Source organism: Drosophila montana, unplaced genomic scaffold (assembly GCF_035044405.1).
Source record: "Drosophila montana isolate Dmon_TW-CO22-7 unplaced genomic scaffold, ASM3504440v1 contig_2534_1, whole genome shotgun sequence".
Taxonomy (NCBI): Eukaryota; Metazoa; Arthropoda; class Insecta; order Diptera; family Drosophilidae; genus Drosophila; species Drosophila montana.
In genome coordinates, this window is record NW_026997398.1 from 424,830 (window position 1) to 448,146 (window position 23,317).

General features: G+C 39.1%; 4 long non-coding RNA genes across 5 annotated transcripts; 3 read left to right on the forward strand and 1 right to left on the reverse strand.

Moving 5' to 3' along the window:
- Nucleotides 1-6,802: 6,802 nt before the first annotated feature.
- LOC135428773 (uncharacterized) lies at nt 6,803-7,323 on the forward strand. Its single transcript, XR_010436314.1, has 2 exons — nt 6,803-7,096; nt 7,170-7,323. It is a non-coding gene; the product is annotated as an uncharacterized LOC135428773 (long non-coding RNA).
- A 3,568-nt stretch (nt 7,324-10,891) lies between these two features.
- On the reverse strand, nt 10,892-11,914 carry LOC135428758 (uncharacterized). Of its 2 annotated transcripts, XR_010436310.1 has the most exons (4): nt 11,754-11,914; nt 11,623-11,693; nt 11,214-11,548; nt 10,892-11,154 (listed from the first exon to the last, which is right to left on the reverse strand). It is a non-coding gene; the product is annotated as an uncharacterized LOC135428758 (long non-coding RNA). The 2 variants fall into 2 exon arrangements; XR_010436309.1 differs by having other exon boundaries at nt 10,892-11,548; nt 11,754-11,912.
- Nucleotides 11,915-14,894: 2,980 nt separating this feature from the next.
- LOC135428756 (uncharacterized) lies at nt 14,895-16,165 on the forward strand. The gene is made up of 3 exons (XR_010436307.1): nt 14,895-15,053; nt 15,130-15,823; nt 15,885-16,165. It is a non-coding gene; the product is annotated as an uncharacterized LOC135428756 (long non-coding RNA).
- A 1,867-nt stretch (nt 16,166-18,032) lies between these two features.
- On the forward strand, nt 18,033-19,098 carry LOC135428757 (uncharacterized). The gene is made up of 3 exons (XR_010436308.1): nt 18,033-18,193; nt 18,254-18,773; nt 18,835-19,098. It is a non-coding gene; the product is annotated as an uncharacterized LOC135428757 (long non-coding RNA).
- Nucleotides 19,099-23,317: the final 4,219 nt, after the last annotated feature.

The window sequence follows — 23,317 nt, forward strand, 5'->3', positions numbered from 1 at the left end:
TTGTTAACTCGGGCAATTTTCGCGCCTGTTTCAGCCGGCTGCCCGTCAGCTATTTGATGTCAATAAATGCGGCTTCAGCAAAAACCAATTGGGTAGAGCTCGAAATACTTATGAGTGAACCATAAAACCACGCTCTTACCAATTCACGTGTCTTTCACTTGCTGCTGTGGAAACTGCATTTCGTTCCATTTGTATTGGCATTTGCATTCGAGTTTGAATTTGAGCTTAGTTGATTTGTATTCGATTCGGCCCGCCCCGCTGCTGCTTGTTCAGCCCCCGTCGCATTTAGTTAAACAATAATCTTTGATTTAATATTAAATACCGTATTGCAATGCAACGCCTGCCCCTCTCCACTCGTGCCCCTCGTTACAGCCGACCCTTCATTGCTCGCATTGCGGCATTCAGTTTACAAATTAATTAATTGCTGCCGTATGCTAATTAAACAGCATTTTTATAGTGTAATTTCGCTAGCATTTAATACACACGCACACACACACATACACAATTACACACACTCGCACATAAAATGAATAAATTCCAAGCGTCATTCTTTCAAATGATGCACAACATTATTATTGGGCGCGGAATGCGAGCGGATCAGCTTATAATATGTATAAATGCTTTTGAGAGGAATAGTCGCCTCCCAGTTACCCTACATTTTTAGTGGCAAAGATATACTATATACTCAAACTTATGCATATTTTGATATATGTATATTAAGCAATATATGCTAAGTAGTAGAGTTGCGAATACCATGTTATGATATGCTAAGTAGTTTCTTATATTATTTATTTTCTCACACATAATGGGATATGCATGAATTTATAAAATTGAATTTTGATTAAATTATAGGCCAGCCTCACATACTCCGCATATAAAATAACTTTCTTTTGGCACTTGGAAGCCTTTAGATACCAAGTTGAGTAGCTCGAGTTGCGTTGAGCACAAGCAGAGCCAATATGAGGTTAAATACTGGCTGGGCAAGACGCGTATACCCAAGCCAGCCCATGCTTGACTACAGGGTATTGTTAAAGGATATTCTGCAGCTCGTTGTAATATGTTTCGTTTATCATTTATGTCGGATTAAAGCGATGCCACATAACGGCAATTTATTTGTATGAACAGTTAAGTATGCGAAATTACCGTTATTATGCCGAATGCCCTTCACAACAATCGAAGGATTCGGCGCGCAAAGGCAAATACACCTAAGGCTTAACGGTCACGGGTAACACCTACGCATGAATCACTGTATACACTTTCCACTCATATTCCGCTTCCTTTTGTACACTTTAAGTGAGTTAACTGCCGTTGACAATATCATTTTTCCGGACAGAGCCGAATTGAACTTTCACTAATGGAAGTTAAAGCATATACTATACATTTAAATTCATATTGATTCTTAGAACAATTCCAAGCCGCATTTACCGTAAACCAAAAAAGTTGTATGTCAATGTTAGTGAAAGGTAGAAAGTATTCTTGACCCTAAACAGTATATGTAATCTTTATAAGGATGACGAACTTAATAGATCTAGACGTGTTCCTCTTTCCGCCTGCTTGTACGAGAGTGTCAATCTACAACATTGTAAAAGCAAGGAACTTGCTCTCACACAGAGAACCAATATATCTTTCTTTTCGATATCTTCCTCCGTTAACCCAATTTCAATAAGAATTGTTTTTTAAGAATCTTTGAATCGTTTACATACTGGAGTATTGATCATAGAATAATTTATCATTGAATAACTTTTATATATTTCCAAAAAATATCCTCAGCTCGGCTCTCAACGCTGTTGAGAGAACACGTTTCAGAAAAACTATTTTTGGAAAATAAAAAAATGGACCAATGGACCTTTGGTAGAACGGTTTCAATTATTAAAGCTAAGTTTGCACCATTGAAGAAATTGGAAATGGAGATGCATATTTCAAGTATTGCTAACATCGAAAGGAATTCTATTTTTGGGATATTTTAAATGTTGATGAATGATTCTTAATTGTTTCAAAATTGTTGATAATAAATATAAAAAATCAACCTTATTAAAGCTGTTAAATATTTAGATCGATTTTTATAAATTCTTCGACAGCTTTAAGTGTTACTTTTGTTCCCTTAAATATTTTATAAATGTATCCACCGTCATCTTGTCTAGCGCGCGGAACTGTGAGGGGGGGGGGGGGGGGGGGATATTCATTATTCATTATTCAACGTTTTTCGTGGCAAACAAATCAAAATTCGTTTCACACAAATTAGTCAATTTGATGCTTCAATTGCGCCGCACGTGTTGCTGTTGCCACAGACATTGCCATTTTGTTGCTGCCCAGACCAGACCAGACCAGACCAGACTGGGCCGGGCCGGGCCGGGCCAGAGTGGATGCCTTGACATATAACGTTTCATTCTGTGCTGTTGAGGCGCCGCCGTCGTGTCAATAAATTTCATTGACATGTCATCAATCTCAATTTTGAAGCAGTTCCTGTGCTGCTGCTGCTGCTGCTGCAGCTCCAGCTCTAGCTCCTGTTCCTGCTCAGTATCAGTTCCAGATTTGGCAACAGTTCGTATTCCAGAGTAAACGCTGCAAATGATATCAGTTCCGGTTCTTCGCTCAAGTTTCACCTTTGCAAATTTCAGTCCAAGTTCAATCCAGTTCTATATTGAGATACAGCTTAGCACTAAACGCATTTGCAGTTCCGACTTCAGTTCCGCTTTTAGTTCAAGGAATTACTTTAGCTTCAGTTCTAGTTCATGTTACAGCTCCACTTTCGGTTATTATTCGAACAGCTACATAGAGCTAAGGCCGCATCGATTTTTGTAGTTCCAGCTCAATTGAACAAGCTCTAACCAAGCTTCAACGTGGTTCAGCTCAAGTTCCAGCTGCAAAGCAAGCAAGCAATTATAGTTCCAGCCTATGCTTTAATGCAAGTGCATCCAACAAGCTATCGCAGGCAGCTAAAATGCAGCGTTTATTCAGTTCCAGTTCCAGTTCCAGTTCAGGTTCCATTAGGCACGCCTTGCGAACTGCTTCAGTTTGTTTAATGTAAATCAATAAATTTCATAAATATCTGTTGCATAAAGCACTTGAACTGTCCGCACTGCTGTTGCACGACAGTCACCACGCCCCCTTTCCCCTCCCCCGCCCAGCCTGGCATTGCGTTGACTTGCGCCCGGGGGAACGTTTCAAGTTTGCGTTTTGGTTTTGGCCACTTTGCTGTTGCTTTGAATACTTTTTATTTCAATTTCCGCCCACAAAAGCGGAGCAGCAGAGGCGGCGGCAACAAAAGACAAATTTATGCCACATTAACAGCTAGAAGCTTTCAAAATGCGTTTGGATGCGCCACCAGGCGGCGACCCTCGGGCCAGAACCGACACGCCCCCACCCATCCCCATTCCCACCGCCTACGTCAGCCCATAGTCCTTCACAACATTTTCTTGGGACTCTGACCAAAAATTGTTGGCACAATTTGTTGTATATGGCACTGTGACTGCCTTACTTTCCCTTAGCTCTGCGGGTGGGTGTGGAATGTGGTGGTGCGGGGGTGTGGAGGGTGTGGGGCCTGGCACAGGGTGTGTTGTACTCGGTCTCCCCCCAAAAAAGATGCGCTTAAAAACAAAAGCGAGACAAGCATTAAATTTAACGCGACGAAAACTTGTCCCATTTTGGTGTCTGTGTCTTCCGTTTTTTGCCTGCAGTTGTTGCTGTTGCTTGTTCTGCTGCTTGTTGCTGTTGCTGTTGTTGCTGTTGCTGTTGCCTTGCGACAAATTTCAGTTAGCTCATCCATCCGACGCGTCATCGTCGTCGTCGTCGTCGTCGTCGTCGTCGTCGTCGTCGGCGCTGGCAACCCCCGCCGGCTGTCAGGCAGCTGGTAACGTCAAAAGTGCAGCTCAAAACTTCAAAACGAGTCACGTTGCCAGCCCCCAAAACACCCTCACTCCCAGACCCACCCCTTCCCCCTTTAAAACCAACGCCGCTCATTGCCTTTTGGCCATCTTTTAGACCATTTCTGTTAGCTGCATGCTCTCAAATTAAGATTTATGAAGGTTGTAAAAAACAACAGCGACAGCACCGATGGCAGGCAGCAGTTGGGCGTCGGACGGGCGGATGGGAAATTGTGCATGGCTAGGGGTAGGGGTTGGGGTTGGGATAAGGGACATTGAGGGTAGCCCAAGTCTAGCAGCAAAAGCGAGCGATGAATGCGCCAAAAAATTTAACGCCCAAATGATTACAAATGAGTTGAACAGCGGACAAAGTTGCACGCACCCCCGCAAGCAGCAGCAGCACACCCGCTTTCCCCGCTACCCCCGCACAGCCCAAGTGCTTGGTGCTGCCCCCAACCTGCCCCTTAAACGTCAACATCCGGCACAGCCGCTGCGTTCTGAAATTGTGTCATTGCAAATAAAATCAACGGACGTGACGTCATCTCAACAATTTGCATTGTGTTGCCAAAAGAAAAAGAGAGCGAGAGCGAGAGAGAGAGAGAGAGAGAGAGAGGGAGAGCAGTTGCGAGCAGCTCAAATATATGGTTATAGACTTAATTCGACTCAAGATAACTTGTATGCATATATCTCTTACGCAGCTTATTATTTTTCCCAAATGGTTATAGCTTTCAACTGGGAATAAGGGCTTGCACATTTAGAGTAGGCAGACCCTTTATACATACATATTTCTCTGGCACGATCTATTCTAGACCAATGCCTCATGGTCGCCCTCATATTCTATTCAGCAGGACAAAATCTGTACAGAGCCAGTTATTGTTGTGGCTTAAACTGGAATCTCGGTTACCATCATACTCAAGTAGACTTCTGATTTTTAATCTACCTCCTTTAATAATTGTAGAACTTTGCTTTGTGCAACTTTTATTCATAGGTTAATTACGGATGAAATCGATTCTTCTGGGTTGACTAGCCAATTAAAGTTCATTGTCCCTACTAGATTAACACGTAAGTATGCACCTTTATCGCTTTCATTTTGTTCAACTAACTATGCATTGCATGAGCCGTTCAGGGTCCTCTTTGATGATTATAACACGTATTATACAGTATCAGTGGGCTGAACACATTGCATCGAGATGCACGCGAGAATAACCGAAACGTTTTTATACATACATATATGCAAAGTCAAAGCTTCTAAGTGTTTTCAACAAACATTTTAATTAGCGATGCAGAACATTTTTAAGTGCCCATTAGGTGTATTTATTATTATTCCTGCATTAATTAAATGTGATCTAAAAAGATATTAAAATTTGCATATCAGCTTCTGATTGCCCTGCACATTTGACTATTCTATTGAATTAGAGCTCACAAATTTGATTTAGAGCATTAAGCTCAAATAGAGCTCTAAATAATTGCACCATGTTATTGCCAAATCAATTAAAACTAAATAAAAGCGTGATTTTTTTACCAACATATATAAATCGGGTGTTTTGGGCATCTACATTATCTACTTTAGATAGTATTAATGAAAATTGTTTTATGCAAATGTGCGTAACAGGCAGAAAGCCCCATTAAAACTATTTTCATTGCTGCATCCAAAAAGTGATTTGTACAAAACGAATTTAATTTTAAATTAAATAAAAAACAAAACAACAATGAAAAGGAAAATATAAAACTAATTCCGTGTTGAGCACTGGAAATAATTCGCTTGGCAGCTAATCAACTCGTTTTACATGGCATTCATTTTGGCCGCATAATTAATTTGCTAAAACTGTAATTTGGAATTTAAATTAAATTTGATTTATATTATTTAAGCATTTGCGAATATTTAAGTCGACCGCTTTTTATCTCGTTTTTCTGTTAATTTTTAAATGCGCGCTCGCAATTAATTAAGTTCCCGTGTAAAATGCAAAAAGAATGCGAGTATTTTAGCCCAGATTAAAATTGCATACATAATGCGCTTGTGAAAACAAAAGCCAGAATAAAGTATGCAGCTAAAAGTACTCTACTCTACTGTACGACTTCGAAATACCCCGTGTGCAAACACCAAAATATTTACTACCGCGAATTTGCACAGTTAACCTTTTTATTCAATTGTCCAGGTACTCCTACGTATTTATGCAAGAATCCCTTCGGTCTGTCCAAGCATACATTACAAGATCATAGTTTTGTAGAAGAGCACAAAAAAAATCTAAGGAAAATTTTAAATTTTTCTGTAGATCTAAGCATAAAGTGGGATAAATGTGTCATATTATATTTGTTTTGTATTCCCTGATTTTGGTTTGAAATAATTCTCCTTTTAAGCATCCTCTATTTCTTTCAGTGAGCGGCGTCTAACACAACTTTCCAACACTTCTCATACACATATAAAGGTACCAGATTAGCTGTATTATTAAACTTCCACTCCTTTCTGCAGCTAGGACAACTTTTTGGCCACTTTCTCGTGCGAAAATTCTGATATAAGTTTAAAATATTATTCATGACATAATTGTAAAAATTCAATGTCCGAAATTTGTTGTATGGTCTGATTTAGGAGAAAAAAAGTGAATGGCAATAAAAAACTATACAAAATATATATATTTGTTATTGAACACTAAAAAAATGTTAACTAAGAATATGAGTCGCATATATATATATATATATATATATATATATAAATTAAGCCGATTACATAAGATTAACTACATAATTAGCTTATACAGCAAAGGCCAACATATTGACCCAAACCAAAACCTTGTGCATTTTGCTTCCACTGTTCCCTTTCTTTGTGAAAACTGATATACCAAAAGTTATATTTTATGAATAACTTTCCAGAACTTAGCAGCCTGAGCATATACGAAAGCGTTACCCAGATTTGCATGTGGAGTCGACACAGAAAATATCTTCAGTCTAATTCTTGTCGTAGTGCTGTGTAAATCGTTAAGATTTCTCTCAATTTCGGCATTAAAAATACCAAAAAAAAAAAAACCATAAGAATACAACAAAATTGTAAAGTGTCTAAAACATAAGTACAAAGTGAAAATCTTTGTGGGCAAACTTGGTGGTTCGCTAGGTTCAACAACTTGAATTTCCTTTGATTAACCTATGTTTCTCTCGTTAGTTAGTATAAGTGCATTAGATTGTCAGCTCATCGCCAAACACCGAGTAAAACTAGCACATATTAGCTAAACACGAATTCGGTAAGTTGGCAGCTCTGGTTATTTAATCTATGAGTCTTCAACTCATTTGGTTTGTGTCTTTGCTTTGTTTCAGCTCCCTTTTCGCTAGTCCTATTTTGAAGAACTGAAAACTATCTGTTGTTTCAAATTGTGGTAATCTTAAGGTTCGAAGAAGAATATTAAATTTAAGTTTCCAACTTTGAAAGCTGAAATCTCTTTACGCAAAATTAAAAATTTATAATCTCAAACCTAGAGAATGTGTTTTAATTGTATAGGGCATTTTGTACTCTGGTACAGATTGGGGACTATGGTCGGAGTGTAAGCACGCAATTTATTTTCCAAGTAATATGCAGTCGTACAAAAGTTAGGTATCTCCAAAAAATCGGCCAATGTGTATTTTCCTCCTGGCACTGCTGCCAATTCTGAAATCCTATCCGTTTTTCGAATATACATTCCCAGAGTGAAATTTTCGTCCCATTTTATGGAGAGTGCACAAAATATTGACTAAGCATGATTACTGAGAGCGAAAAGTCAGTGAAATAAATCGAATTTCGTTTCGATGTCCAGCAGAAAAACCATAGGAAATGTTTATGAAATTCACCATATGCGAAGAGGGGGGAGGAGGGCACAACTGGACGGGACTGTCAGTACATGTGGGCTGACACTAGTGGGCGTGACAAGTCTAAAACAACTTACAATCTATTTGGCCCTGTGTTGTGTGTGGCACAAGGCGCGAAGGTGGAAAGGGAGTGAAAGTGGCAGCACAATGCTCCAAACAAGTGCAGGTAAATTTAATTATGGCACAGCGCAACGAGTAATAAAAAACGACAGATAGAGAGAGAGAGAGAGAGAGAGAAAGAGAGAGAGAGAGAGCGAAATAGAGAGCGAGAGAAACAGACAGATTAAGCAAGAGGAGAGTCGAAAAGGCAGCTTGGAAAAGTTTTAGAAAATATGGCACAAGCGTTTATTTTTCACTTTTTTTTGTCTATTTTTTTTTTCTTTTTTATATATTTTTCACTTTATTCATTTAAAAAAAAAATTGGTTTAGTTTTATTTTTTTTGCTGTTGGACGTTTTGCTTGTTATCTAATTTTTGCATTTTACTTACTTATACTTTGTTTTCAACACATTTTCTGTGTGTCTGCTGGCTTTTTCCTTTGCTTTTTGCTGCGCTTTAAGCTGCTCCTTTGCATTTTTCAAGCATCAATTAAACAGCAAAAAGCTTTTCCAACAGCTCCCAAACGACAGGCACGACGCGCGCGCAGGCCGCGGGTGAACGCGAAAGATGCGGCGCGAGTGCAAAAAGTTGCCAAAGCGCATTTCCCGGCAAAGCAGTTAGAGCAGCGGGAAAAGGCAGCAGGTGGGGGGGCGGCGGCGGACGTGTTGTACTGCCAGGTACAGCTGCCGCACTAAAGACATCAAGTGACATCAACCCGTTCTAATTACGGCGGGTCAAGCCAACAAAAGGACGGGGAAGGACATCAAAATTGGTTCACTTTGTGATCAACGAACCCAGAACGCTCGCAAGTGCTTCATTTGCACCACTGCAGCACCAAGTGCTTCAAACTGCTAAAGAAGACGCTTCTAAACGAAAGTTTCTTGAATTAAATTCACTCAACGCTTAGCTCCCTTGCTGAGCAGCGAGTTATCCACTCGTTATCTGAAGAAACGAATGGATTCGTAGCACATCTACAACAACGAGTACTTGCCTATGCTTAGAAGTATGAACGAGAAATTCCTGCGCCTACAAGCGAGTTACCTACTCGTTGGTTTGCAGCGTGTACAGCTTTTATCTGAAGAAACGAATGGATTCGTGGCACATCTACGACAACGAGTATTTGCGTATGCTAAGAAGTATGAACGAGAAGTTCCGGCGCCAAGAAGCGAATTACCTACTCGTTGATTTGCAGCGAGTACAGCTTTTATCTGAAATAACGAATGGATTCTTGTTACCTGAACAGCAACAAGTTTTCTTGACTTAAGATTTGTTTCCTCAAAGCGTACAAAAGGAACTCTCGCGTATCTAGAAAAAACGTTCACACATGCAAGTGAATGCAAATGGACAATTTTGATTATGCCAAATATAATTTCGAATATTAAATACTGGTAAAATCTGTTCATGTTTTAATCCAGTGCAGTTCGGCACGGAATAAGTCCATGTTCATACAACGAGTATCCAAAACTATGAATGAATGTGCCAAATATATTTAAACAGCATATTATTTATTATGCCCATCAGGTGTATATGCATGCGTATATAGGTCAATAGGCAAATGCTTGGCTACACACAAACACGCACACACAAATTGATATATGCATATTTGTTTCCCTTTGTACAGTTCCCAGCTGCAACGATCGCTGTAGGACCCATTAAATTGCCATTACAAATGCACCTAAGCTGGTGTTGGGGTTCTGCCAGCCACGCCCATGCCCATTTTCAGTGGCTCGCCAGAAAGAGTATGGGTAGGGGTGGCGAGGTGGCAGCGCACAAAAACATATTTCTTGCGGCCGCCTCGCATGCAAATGACATTCAAAATTACCCCTAATGAGGGCCCAAATGGGCGAAATGTCCAAAAACTTAAATATTATGAATATTACCTAACGACAACGACGAGCGAACAAACAAACAAACAAACGAAGAAATTTTGCGCGCGTTGGCAACTGTTGTTGCCAGAGTTGCCACATCTACGCCATCCGATAATGATAATGACTTTTGTGGTTGGCCCACACACAGGCGAAACAAATTTAAGCAGCACTCGCTGATGACACATTGTCTGAGGCAACCCCCTTCCCCCACAACTGTAGCCATACCCTGCCTACAGCATGCTCCTTGCACTTCCGATTAAATTGCAAAAGCGAAGCTTAAAGCGCAGCTATACAAAACTCCAAACAGATTTTTCGCATAACCAATGAGCACAGCACACAAACAGAAAAAGAAGCAAACGTGTGTGCACGACTAGGCAATACCCTAAAGCTCGCCCTGAGCTCCTGTTAAACTTTTCGGCAACGACTATGCTGCTTCCTTCCTTAGCCCAACACTAAGGATAATGTAAGCTTATATATATTTAGTACTTAAAGTCCGATCGTTTTGAAAATATTCCAGTTTATACCGAATTGAAAGAGAATGGCAACCTTGTCCTTTGGTATTTACCCATACCTAACGTAAATACCAATAGATAAGATTCTCGTTTTTTTTCCCAATATTCGGCGGGAATTTGGGAAAGGCATTCAAAATTTTGAACTCCCCCAATCTACTTATACTATACGAGAACCTAAACTACAAGCTAAACTTAGAGATTTTGGGAAAACTATATAATCTGGAATACGAGAATATATATTTCATATATTAATTCTCTAGCTTTTGTAAAGCAGGCAGACAGATCGAGTCAGACCGTCGACCCGACAATGCATATATAAAAAAACACTTTGCCTTCATTTCACCCATTTTCAATGGGTTCTGTGTATACAAAGAAACTCAACGAAAAAAAAAAAACTAAAATAACAAAATATATTCATACATATTTACAAAAATGTACTTAATAAATCTTGGCACAGCAGGGCTGCTGCCTGAATGCCAGCCACCCGTTGGCCGGAACGCGGTTCGCCAGCTAACTTATTGCATTTTGCAGTTTTAACATGATAATAACCTCGACGGTGACCTGCACCACACCCACACACCCACCCACACAAACACACGCCCACACACACACACGCCCACCAATTTTGACTACAGTTTACGCCTTCGCCATTGGCTCGAATGCAAATGCTTTGCAGTTGTTTTTCGATTCTTTGTGCTGCCATAAGAAAAAAAGCCTCAGATTCTTAATACCCTGTAATTGCCCGCATGTGGCATATTAAGAATTCTTGCCTGAAGACCATAAATTGCCTCAGATAAACACAGTTTAATGAGATCAAGCGAAGGAGTGAAGAGATCTGTAGTTGCCGTTGTTCCCGGTACAATAGCTTCGTGTCTAGGATAATGCCCAAGTATTTTATTGCCATCTTGGACATGTTCCACATCCCAACTTTCGGCTGCTGATGCAAACTGCTTTCATCTTTTGCGATGGCTTCTCCGAGCCTCTGCAAATATGAATATACCTTTAGCAATTATGAACAGTCGTTGAACAGAGTTCACACACTCCAAATTCCACCCATTTTTCACTCTTCTCAGCGCAAATAGCAATTCCTGTTTTCACTTTCCCAATTGCTGATGTTATGGTTTACTTTTTATAAACAATCAGTCCGTCAGTCCATCCGTCAGTGCGAAAGGTACCAGAATACAAAATGTATAGATTATATAGAATTTAAACGAATTCTCTAGGATAGAAACTACACGAGAATTTTAATTCTGGATCAAAAGAGATAATTTGATGGCAACACTTCACTTTTGACAGTCTTCCAAAGCCGAGTTCACCAGAATTTGGGTATGACGAATAATTTTCACATCTCCCAAAGATAAAGGAATATGAGGGAGCTGAAAGGAGCAAGAAACAAACCAAACAAAATGAGTTTTAGACTAAAGACAGGCAAACAGTGCCTTTAACTCGCCATTCGTGTTTAGTCGGCATGTGTTTGATTCGGCGTTTCCGAAGGTGGGATCACTAATGCACTTACACTAACTAGGGAAAGGGCAGAAAGATTAGGAACTATAAATGAAAAGAACAGAGCGACAAACTCACCTTCTGAACCTAACGAACTTCTGCATAGTGTACCTACAAAAATTATCACTTTGTACTTATGTTTAATACACTCTAAAATTGTTGCTGTTTTTTTAATTTTCATTTATTTTCTTTTGAAATTGAATATCAACGATGTGTTCTGTGCTGCGTTGAAAGTCCTTCAGACGATTTGTTGCATGTCGTCTCCAAATGAAAATCTGATTGACAGCTTCAAAGGGGCTCAGGCTACTGAGCTTAGGAAAAAATGATTGTTTACCTACTCTACGCATTACAAAGAGGTCAATTTAATATAATTACGAAATTATATAAGGCTCAAGATATTTGTATTTCAATTATTGAAATCACTTGCTCAATTGTTTCAAGTCCTCAATAAGCCACACAGGGGAAAAGGAACGTTACACATTTACAATGAATTTTCACAAAGAAAATAAATTTGAAGCAGAGCGTTTGATAAACAGAATAGCCTAATTTATGCTATGAAAAGTGTTTACAGGGTATACGTAAGTTGTTCTTAGAAAAAATATGCAGCTATGGCAACATGGGCAACAGCACGGTACCGATTCCGAGCCCATGCGGCCCTGCGGCATTTTTCATTTTATGCTGCTACGCGGCTTTTCCTTTTTTTCTAGATACCCTGAACCCATTGCAAATGGTTTAAACGGGTATATCTGTTTTGTGCTAAGGTATGTAACATCTGCCAACCTCTTAAAGTATATATACTTAGTATGTTCATGGTCAGGACGACAATCTCATCTATCTGAAAAGCTACAAAAGCTGAAGTCTTCAAATCGCCGTTTCCAATATATCGACAAATATCGATTTTGAAACTTGACTATTTTGGGCATAATTCTTAAATAATCGGAGCTAGATGCTGCTCATTTAGAATGTGGGCTCTCGTGTAGTATACACAGATAAAACTACCCTTCTTTTTGAAAGGTATTCAGGGAGAGGTTCCTCTCCTCCATCCAAAATTGAACAAATCTTCTTGTATTTCTTTAATTTACGCTAGATTCTTGAGCTTGGGAATATACACATATTTGTGTGCCATATTTAAGAAGAATGCATTTCCTATAGCATGGAGCAAAAGCAAGAAGAATCACGGCCATTGCACGTCAGTTATTGTGTGTGAGTGAACTTTTGTGTATCTGTGGCCCCTACGCTGTGTACAGGGCATATCCTGGTCAGGCAGTCCCGACTAAAGCACTTCTACCAGTTTTTTTTTTAGAAGTGACTGGCATATGATATACGATATGGGCTAATGCAGCGCTTTTGCCTGCCAGCAGCCAGTTGGAGGCGCAGCATCCACTTTCACTGGATCCCAGCCCAAACGCCCCGCCCACTCAACCGTAACACAGAGACAGGCGCGATGGTCGGCGCAAGGAGGCGGAGGCGGGCGGCTGTCTGCAAAGCTTGTGGAGCCGCACAAATTAATGTCAATATTGATATTGGACATAGCATTTGGGCCTGTTAAGCGCTAACGAGTTGCCAGGTGCCCGAGCAACTGGCCAGCGAAAGCCGGCCTAGGCCAACCCCCCCCCCCCCCCCCTCATTCCACCATTGCCGCACACACAATGCCCCGCACACAGCTGCGTCTCTTTAGCGCGTGTTTAGTTTTCCGGCGTGCGGTTGGCGCGGTTTCCGCTGGCGTCCATTTGCATTTGGTTGCCACCATCCGGTTGTAGCTGCATTTGATTTTTAGCTTGCCTCATAATATATGTATGCACATGCACACACACACACACACACACTCACACACACAACTATTTCTATAGTCGCATTTGTATGTCTGCCGGCATTTAATTGCATTGCAATTTTTGCCTTTTTAATAGGTATATATAAATTATTTTGAGGATTTGCACGGCTTTAATCAAACAATGTGCATACTTTTTTATGGACTGCGAATTGTGTTGGTTAAATATGTAGTTTTTATAGAATATGCATAGAAGTTGTACAGTTGACTAAAAAATACTCTTCGGGTGTATAAAGCTCAACATCTGCTAGGGGTATTTATTGCATATATATTACTTTACATCAAGGAAGCAAACCAAACCAAATTATATATTACATATGACTTTAGGTATTGTCGAGTCAGCCTTAAGCTGCATTCAATTAAGTCTAATGCAGTATTTTACTACATCGACCTTGGCAACGCTGTCTTAAAGTTGTCATCAAAAGCATATTCCAGTTTAAGGTGCTTAGTGTCTTTAATCCTAAAGTTAATTGATTTGTTCCTTTGTCCTTTCAGCTCCCTTATATCCCTTTACCTTTGGAAAGAGTCAAAATTGTTCGTCATACTCAAATTCTGGTGATCTCAGCTTTGGAAGACTATCAAAATTGAAGTGTTGCTTTGTGAATTCAAATTATCTCTTGATTCAGAATTAAAAGTGTGTGTGTAGTTTAAATTTTAAAGAATGCGTTTAAATTCTGTATGATCAAATATTGTATTCTGGTACTGTTTGACTGACTAAACGCACAGCCTTGGAGGCTGTTATTAGATTTTAAAAACTGCGCTGAAGAGGATAGAAAATGGGTGAAATGCACTTGGTGCAATTGTTGTAGTTCACAAATTTTAAGCAGTTTCAGTACATTAGAGCTGGTTTACTTTTTGCATTTCTTGTGCTCTTTGTTGGAATCAACAAATGTTCAAAACTTAAGAGAAATAAAATGTACATAATTGTGTGGAATATTTAAAACCAGGTGCTACAAAGACTTGATCTTAGAAGCTATTAGGCATAGACCTATAAATATTCTTGATCAGCATCATAATTTGAGTCGATCAAGATATTTTCAAAGATCTTTGAGAGAATTTATTTTACATATATGTGCCAAGGGCAAGGCCGGGGTATACCCGCTAGTTATTTATATAACTATTAATACGTAAGGCATTCGCTCCTTTATGTCCTTTGGAAAACAACGTACCCAAGCGAGGTATTCAAACCACTTAGTTCCTTAGCCAATAATATCATATCTACCTTTAATATATGTTTGTCAGACGATAAGGCTTTCAATTAGTACTCAGAGAATAAACATGAGACACGCCAGCAAACTTTAGCTCAACATAGTAGCTTATGGGTCAATAAAACTATCGCTCAGATTTTGATTTGAAGTCGACATACAACAAATCCTCAGTACGACTTTTGTAAAGCTAGGGAGAACATTAAAAGTAATTTTTAAAAATGTTTTGAAAAATCAAAAAACCTAATTTATTAATTTTCCTCAATCTTAAGTCCAAAGTGAATAACAAACATTTTTATAAAAAAAAAATAAAAAATAAATAATATACATCAAACTACGTAATGTGTAAGTTGGTGACTCGTTGCGTAGTTTCTTTTTGTTTTTTATTGATCTAATCCTATATTTATTCACCCTGTTACAGACATTTTACACCGTATGGCTAACTCGATTGACGCATTGATGTCCACACTCGCCTAAGTACACAAATATATTGTCTAACATGCCGGCATGTATAGAACCCCCCCCCCCCCTCACACGTTTTAATATTCACCCTCAACCCACAAACGATGCATATAAAAAACACATGTTTAGACTCGAATTACCCAACACGTACAAATAACTCAAAACAAGCATACAAAATTAACACTGTTTACACTTTACCAATTTATATTATATTATTAACCAACACTAGGATGTATGTATAATCAAAACATAAATGCTTAATAAAGCTCACAATTAACCACACACACACTCGTACTACTCAAAGAGACGACGTATGCTTAACACCCACTATGCATACACTCGTACTACCCAACACTACGATGCATGCATAACTCAACAAAGGCACATTATCGTATTAACCAACAAAACACAAATTTTCCGTTAAAATGTATTATTGAAAATATGCACACTCGTGTTATCCAACACCACGAGGTAGGCTGACTCATTAAGAAACATTGAAGTTTACACTCGACTATGCACACACTTGTATTGGCCAATACTACGACTTATGAACAACTCGCTACACGAATTGATATTCACACTGAACTATGCACCATAACCTATTGCCCAACACTACGGCGTTAAACACTAGCACCGCGCACTAATTAAACGAGGTGAGTTGGCAGCACTGGTTCGTAAGCTATTCGATAACCATTTTGTTTAAAATTCTTTAAGGTCCCACATGATGATGAGTAAAGAGCTTCGAGAGGTAAAAACAGGATGCTGTTTGATATGGACTCTGTCTGGTACCACAATGGATCAATGGTCCTTCGGTCGAGCGGACTGTATTATTAAAACTAATTTTACACCATAATAGAATATGATATGAATATGAAAATTTTGATGCTCTGTTGGAATCGCAAAGTACATGAATAGAGGTTTCCAAATTGTGTTGTGACTTTAGCAAATATGCATTCAAAATTAAAAAAATTATTAAAGTAATTTATTTTAAAATACTTTTAATTCTTTTAGTGGGAACATTTATTAGAGATGAGCTAAATGTCTCAAACACATAAAAAACGTCTGACCTATTTTATAGAAAATGTATAAGATTATATACTATTTATCTTTCAAAGTCAATTAAAAACCTTAACTAAGAGCTATGAATAATGTCCAAAAGAGCAATGCAAACAAAAACTGAAACAAATTCAGAGCCTAGGACGGAATGCCATTGGGATATGGCTGAAATCAGTTAAAGTTTGATTTGAATTGATATCGTTTTGGCCAAACGCAACTCGGAATACTCTCGGGGCAAGACTTAAAATAGTTTAACCAATTCAAGAAGAAGCTCAGATTGCGACGACAACAGAATCTTGGAAAACTTTACCAGTTAGAAGAGATTGACATTGTTCTCGGCTAATACTGGAGCTGGGGCGGCCAAGGACAGTGGACAAGTCAAGTGGCATTCAGTGTTGTTAAATGCCCGACGGCAGTGTTGCTAATTTTCACAAGTTTTTCACCTGCCACAGCTGCCGCATACTTTAGCTGAGCTTTGGCTCTAACGGACCACAAACTATCGCTGCGAGGGCTCAGGACGAAAACTATGCCAAAGATTTTGCCAAGTCAAGTGCAGACCGGGCGGATGGGAGGAGCGGGGGGTAGCGTGCGTTTTTAAATGAGTACATTTTCGTACAAGTTTATAAATATATTCAGCAAATTGCTGAAATACTTTTGTGCCGAGCAAAAATATTTTACAACTTCTCCGCTACTGATGCCAAAAGTAACTTTCTCGTTTTGGGCAAGTTCGGCTGCTGTTGCAGCTGCCTAAGCCACGGCCTTCAAGGCGTATACGCAATTCACTGAACATTTTTGTTCTTATTTTATTTGATTTTATTTGTTTTTTTTTTTGACTGCATGCGCAAAGCTACCAATTACCAGCTGCCACAATTCGCCAGGGCTAGAACAAAAAAAGTAGAATATATAGTAATAAAATAAAGAGAAGCAAAATCTAGAAGTTCGTATATCTTATATGGTTTTTAGCACATTGCCAGTCGGCATCGACGTTGGCTACAAGTAATCTGGCCAAAATGGACGAGTAAATCCGTTAGCTGCCTCACAGTTACTTCCAAAGCAGCCCCAAGGAATACATGTGTGTGTGTGGGTGGGTGTGGGTGTGTGTGTGTGGGTGTGTATGCCCGTGTGTGTGGCAAGTAGCTGCAGTCGTTGGTAGCTGCATTAACCGGGATTTGGTTGATATACCCTGTGCCCACAAAGATGAGAGATTGTGTCTTTTGGTGTCCGACACCGACTTAGTCAAATACAAAATACGAATATTATATTAAATTATTTCATATTAAAAGAAACTATTTTGTCTATAGCTCGTTTTGAGGTTCGATTCGTGAACTTTGCTCTCCAACTCCATGTACTCAGATTTATATTCAACCTTTGGCTTGTCTTTACTTAAAATCACATTCTTAGCTGTGGCAAACGGATGGAAAATGGGTGAAAAATGATTGCATGAAACAGTTCTGTTTGAATTCCGATCAGGTTTAAGTCATTTGCAAAGACCGTCGTAAAAATGTATTCGGCTTTTAGCTTACATGTTGTTCTCTACCATGTTTTTAATGTTGTTTTCTCCCTGAAATTTGTCTTTTTTTTTTTGTGTTAAAATTCTTTTATTACAGCTAATCTTCTGTTACTCTTGCTTAGCAACTTTTATCAGCCTGTGTTGAAATTCGTCTGAACTCATAATGTTTTATAGAGATTTTAGCAGATCGTAGTAGCCGGAACATTCTTAAAACTTTCACTCAAATTTTCATATGGAGCCTTCAGACTACAAAACCTCACTACGAAACTCATAAAAGTGGGGAGTACAACAATAGAATTTAACAAGTAAAAAAAAAAAAAATTTAAATCAAATAAAATAATTAAAATAAAAAAAATTATAAAAAAATATGTTACAAGAAATTAAAATTTTGTTCTTAAGCTGAAAGTGATTGCGACTTTTTAAGAAACATACGAAAATGTAAAATTTATTGTTGCACGTAAGTTAACAGCTCGTATTGTAATCATTTACATTTTGCCCAAGGTAATTCTACTTTCAGTCCCCCTATTTGTTGCATACACGGACATTTACTATGCCCAATAAAACTTTGACCAACACTTCGACGTTTGTCTAACGCGGAATACACACGCACCTATACACACATTACTAAAAACTCGTACTGATATTCACACACTTAAATATGTGCACAAACGTATTATCCAACACTACGATGTATAGACAACTTAAAAGCCATAAATGCAACAAGCTTATTACACATATATTGCATTGTATTTTCCAACACTGTGCCGTTTAACTTAATAAAAAAAATTGCTAAAATTTCTACTAGACTACGAACTCTGTCGTATTGCGCAACACTACAATGTTAAACTTATATGCACATACTGACTCAGGTACAAATATGGAAGCTTACACTCGACTATGCACACACTTGTATTGGCCAATACTACGACTTATGCACAACTCGCTACACGAATTGATATTCACACTGAACTATGCACCATAACCTATTGCCCAACACTACGGCGTTAAACACTAGCACCGCGCACTAATTAAACGAGGTGAGTTCGCAGCACTGGTTCCTAAGCTATTCGATAACAATTTTGTTTAAAATTCTTTAAGGTCCCACATGATGATGAGTAAAGAGCTTCGATGGGTTAAAACAGGATGCTGTTTGATGACTCTGTCTGGTACCACAATGGATCAATGGTCCTTCGGTCGAGCGGACTGTATTATTAAAATTAATTTTACACCATAAAAGCTTGATATGAATATGAAAATTTTGATGCTCTGTTGGAATCGCAAAGTACTTTATTGAAGGTTTCCAAATTGTTATGCGTTTTAGCAATTATGTGTACAAAATTATTAAAAGTAATATAAAAACTAGTCTGTTTTTATAAAAAGTGCAAGGCATAGGAAAATGGTAAGAACAATCTTTACTCTCTGATCATTAAATTGATTTTTGAAATTTTAAATTAAATTCTGGTAGTCTATTCAAGTTGGAAAGAACAATATCAGAATTTAAGTGCTGCCTATTTTGTGAAATAAAATTATCATATTTGATGCTGTTACAAATTCTTGTGTAGTTTCTATACTGGACAATGTGTTTTAATTTGATCTCATCTACATTTACATACATGCACCTCAAATGTTCTATAATTGAGCACAACTTAATCCCAAGAGATCTGGTTACAGGGTATGTACCCGTCGCTTACTCCAGCAACACCTGACTAGCATTTCGATTTGGCCATTGCATTCAAATAAAATATCAGTTGCCAGCGAACTAGACGTCGGCTGCTGGCCGACTTTTTTGCGATTTTCAATCTGGCCACCGTAATGCCAAATGTCAAAATGTGAGATAGAGACAACAAGCGGCAAACAAATCCAGAGACAAAAACCCGCATTGCGAACTTTGTCCAGGAGCCAGGCCCCCCTTTATAAACTTTAAACCAACAAAACTTGCTGCCAGCACGAAAAATACACCGTGAGAAAAAAGCCTAAGTTTAAATATATTTTTCTTATATTTTTTAGTCCACATACATACATCATTAATACACAAAAATAAATATTGATATTTTTAGATGAATTTACCAAAGTTTTTTCGGTTTTATTCACTGAAGTTTTCTTACCAAATTTAAAAAAGAAAACTACGATTCAGATTGCTTTTTTTTCTGTGTTTGCACATTAAATAAAAAAACTTATTGTCAACTTGTAATGGGTCAATCTGCTACAATAAATCAATTTATATATAACTACGTTACGACTTAAAAGTGGCCGAGTATTCAATAACGTTACGTTAGTAAAACTTTTCCAATGCCATCAAATTCAATTGGTTTTTACTGCAGCTTATTGAATTTGACAATTTTAATACTTTGAAATAACCGAGCAGAACGCCATAATATTACGTAAGCGCTAACGTAATAATGTAATTTTCATAATAAGATACCTGAGTAAAGTTCGCTTGGAAGTGAGATCATATATTATATGCCTTACGTCAAATAGATTCTAACGTTGTGAACTTACGGTACGTGACCTGTAAAAATGTAGCTCTTGCAGTCGTTTGCGTACGTTTTTTATCATGCACTATTTTTGTGGTATGATCTGTAAATTGTTGATTGTTTACGTCATGTGGTAACGTAACGTTAATGCAACTTCTGCTTGAATAATTTACTATTGCAGTCTTCAGTTGTCTAAAGTAAAAACAAGATTTACACTTTTACGTTACGCGCTTACGTAACGTAACGAAAATTTTTAGCTTTTCTTGAGAGGCCACGTGTCAAGTTTGTTTTGCTCTTGCGAACAGCTCAGCTCACAAAAGTCCGACATACCGCCTGCTTACGTAACGTAAGTAAACGTAATGCAAAATTTATTGAAGTGGATACTATGAGTTTTCCATTAAGTTGGCATTTCCATACTTTGTGCCTCTTTGAGACGCACACCAAAAAAAAAAAATGTCCAAATAAATCTAGAGCTATAACGTAATGTGCGTAAGTGTATTTACGGGCATGTGTGCGTGTGTGTGTGTGTGTGTACTTGAATTGCCGCACATATTTTAGATGAAGGCACTTTGAAATTGGGAATGCATGCATTATTTTTTGCTAGAACGCCCAGCAAATTTATGTACGCGTCTATCTCTATATGTGACTCACTAAACCAACTACCGTCCCCTCTTCTGCATCCCCTAAGCCATACCCTCCTGTCGCCTTGCCATCTTACACCCAGCACAATTCGCCGTCTTGGCTTGTCTTGAGCCCTGGCAGTTGCCGGAGCGGCTGAGCAGCCTTTCAAATGTCATATGAATTTTTTCGCGCTTGACTGTCGCCGATGCGCGTGTGTGTGTGTGTGTGCGTGCGTGTATGTGTGTGCGTTAACGTAATTATATGTATATATGCATACCCTATAGACCGGGGTTGAACGAAGCATGCGCATAATCACAATTCCTTGTGCTCTCCACCCGTGGATAGGAGAAGCGATTGCGTTGTCCCTTCTTCTAACCACATGTGAGGCAACACGGTGCCAATTTGCTGGGGTCTGATCACAACCCACTATCCCGAACTACAGGGTATATGAATTTATACATACATATATAAATATTTGTGTGTTGTTATTGGTGCACAAATTTTCGTACACTTGAAGGCAGCCAACGCAATTTGTGCCCGCGCTTGATCTTATGATAGCTCTACCCCCACCCCCCTATTGTACCATCTGGTCTATCCCACCCCTCTTGCTGTCTGCCAGTAACTACAAGCTGGCTGTCGCTATAATTTTCGAAAAGGATTTACAATGCTAAAATTACTTCCTAAGCCATTCGACCTTGTCGTCGTTACGTACCACCGCATCAGGCACAGCCTTTGCCACAGCCTCAGCCACAGCCTCAGCCACAGCCTCAGCCACGGCCGCAGGAGCGTCAGCTGCCTCCTCTTATCGCGCATCCTTTTTCGCGCGTATGTGTGTGTGTCGCATGCTTTTTCTCTAGTTCGCAACTATGCGCAAATCCTCACAACGAACTGTTTACATCTGGTGCGGATTCTGGATTGAGCCGTCTTTTTTGTATTTTTGGGCCGTCGACTGGTTTGTTTGTTCCCAGCCATATGCCAATGGCCTAGCATTGGTTGCTTTGATACCCTTTCATTTAAGCGCAAGGGTATCGCAGAAACTGGCTTGCTTCAAATAAAGATAGAAACTGGATATCTGCTTTGTCTATCCAACAAATGCAGGCGCTATTTTGTAAAAATAATCTTATGGCAAACTCAGATCTTATCGGTATTTGGGTATTGCTTGCTTCAAGGTTCAGTTCAGTTCAGTTTGCAGCCTAGATAGGGTAAAATATTCAAAGCAGTCAAAGTTCATGTTAAATTTAACATTAACTTTGTTTTTATTTTATTTAGGTATGCTCCTTTTTAACGCAATAATCCTTCCCAAATTCACATGCTTGCAATTTCAAGCCAATACTGCCATATGGGCAAACCATTACCAGGTGGCAACACTGCAACACTTTATAACATTGACAACTCAAACAATTGTAATCTTATATAGATGCTTAAGATTTCGCCTAAATGAAGTGCGTTTAAGTCTTAACAGCTGGTTAAAGTGCTTTTTAGCTTTGACAGCAAGTGGGATTAGACTTGATTACAGGATAACTGCCAGTCAAGCATTCAATTCTTTTCTATCTTTTTATTTTTGAACTTGCTTTTGGCACTTTTGCATATTTAGACTGTGTGTGCGCTCGCGCGTGTGTGTATGTGTGTGCGGTCTTTGTCATCCTTAGGCTTTTTTGGCCGCTGTTCAACACTGGCTGCACGCCCACTCAACGACAGCTGCTGCCAGCATTTTACACTGCCAGCTGCAAGTTGCTGTCCCCGTTGCCTGTCGTTGCCTTTTGAACTTTAATATGCGCCTCGCTGGCGCCCGTGTGTGTGCGCGATGTGTGTGTGTGTGTGTGTGCGACAAAGGACAGCTCCATTTTACAAAGGCGTTGATGTGCACACACACACACACACGCGCGCGCGCTCGCACACACACATGCTTTGCATAGGAAGCCCTCTTAGTTGTCGGAGTAAATCCCATTTATAATTTACTGTCGTCGATTTATAAATGAGCCGATGCCATCAACGTTGCCCGCGTTACCGCTGCATGTGCCACCATTTTGGGCGCCTAAGACGTAAGTGCTTTACATAATTTTAGGCGTATTTGTGGCATTAACAGGGACAAAGGGAAACGATTGTCTCCGTGCGCCTTGGTGTGCTTGTTTGTGTGTGTGTGTGTCTTATACACTGCGCAAAATGTTAGCCCACCAACTGTTCAAGTGTAGCCAGATAGAGCTTTGGCGTGCAGCAAAAGTGCTGAAAGCTCTTTTAAGTTTAAGCATGCTTGTAAAAGCTTTAAACATTTGATCAACTAAAGAAAAAGGAACATTGGAAAGCAAAAAATAGGCAAGATCTAGAGATGAAATTATATAGAAAAACAGAAAAGCTTCTTAAAGCTCTCGTCTAGAATATTTCAGTACGTATTTATCAAGGCGCAAGTGCTTCTGTTTTTTTGTGGTTCATTTAATGGTTCGAACCAACTGCTGCTTGTCTTTAGGCTCCTGTGGTTCAGATTTAGA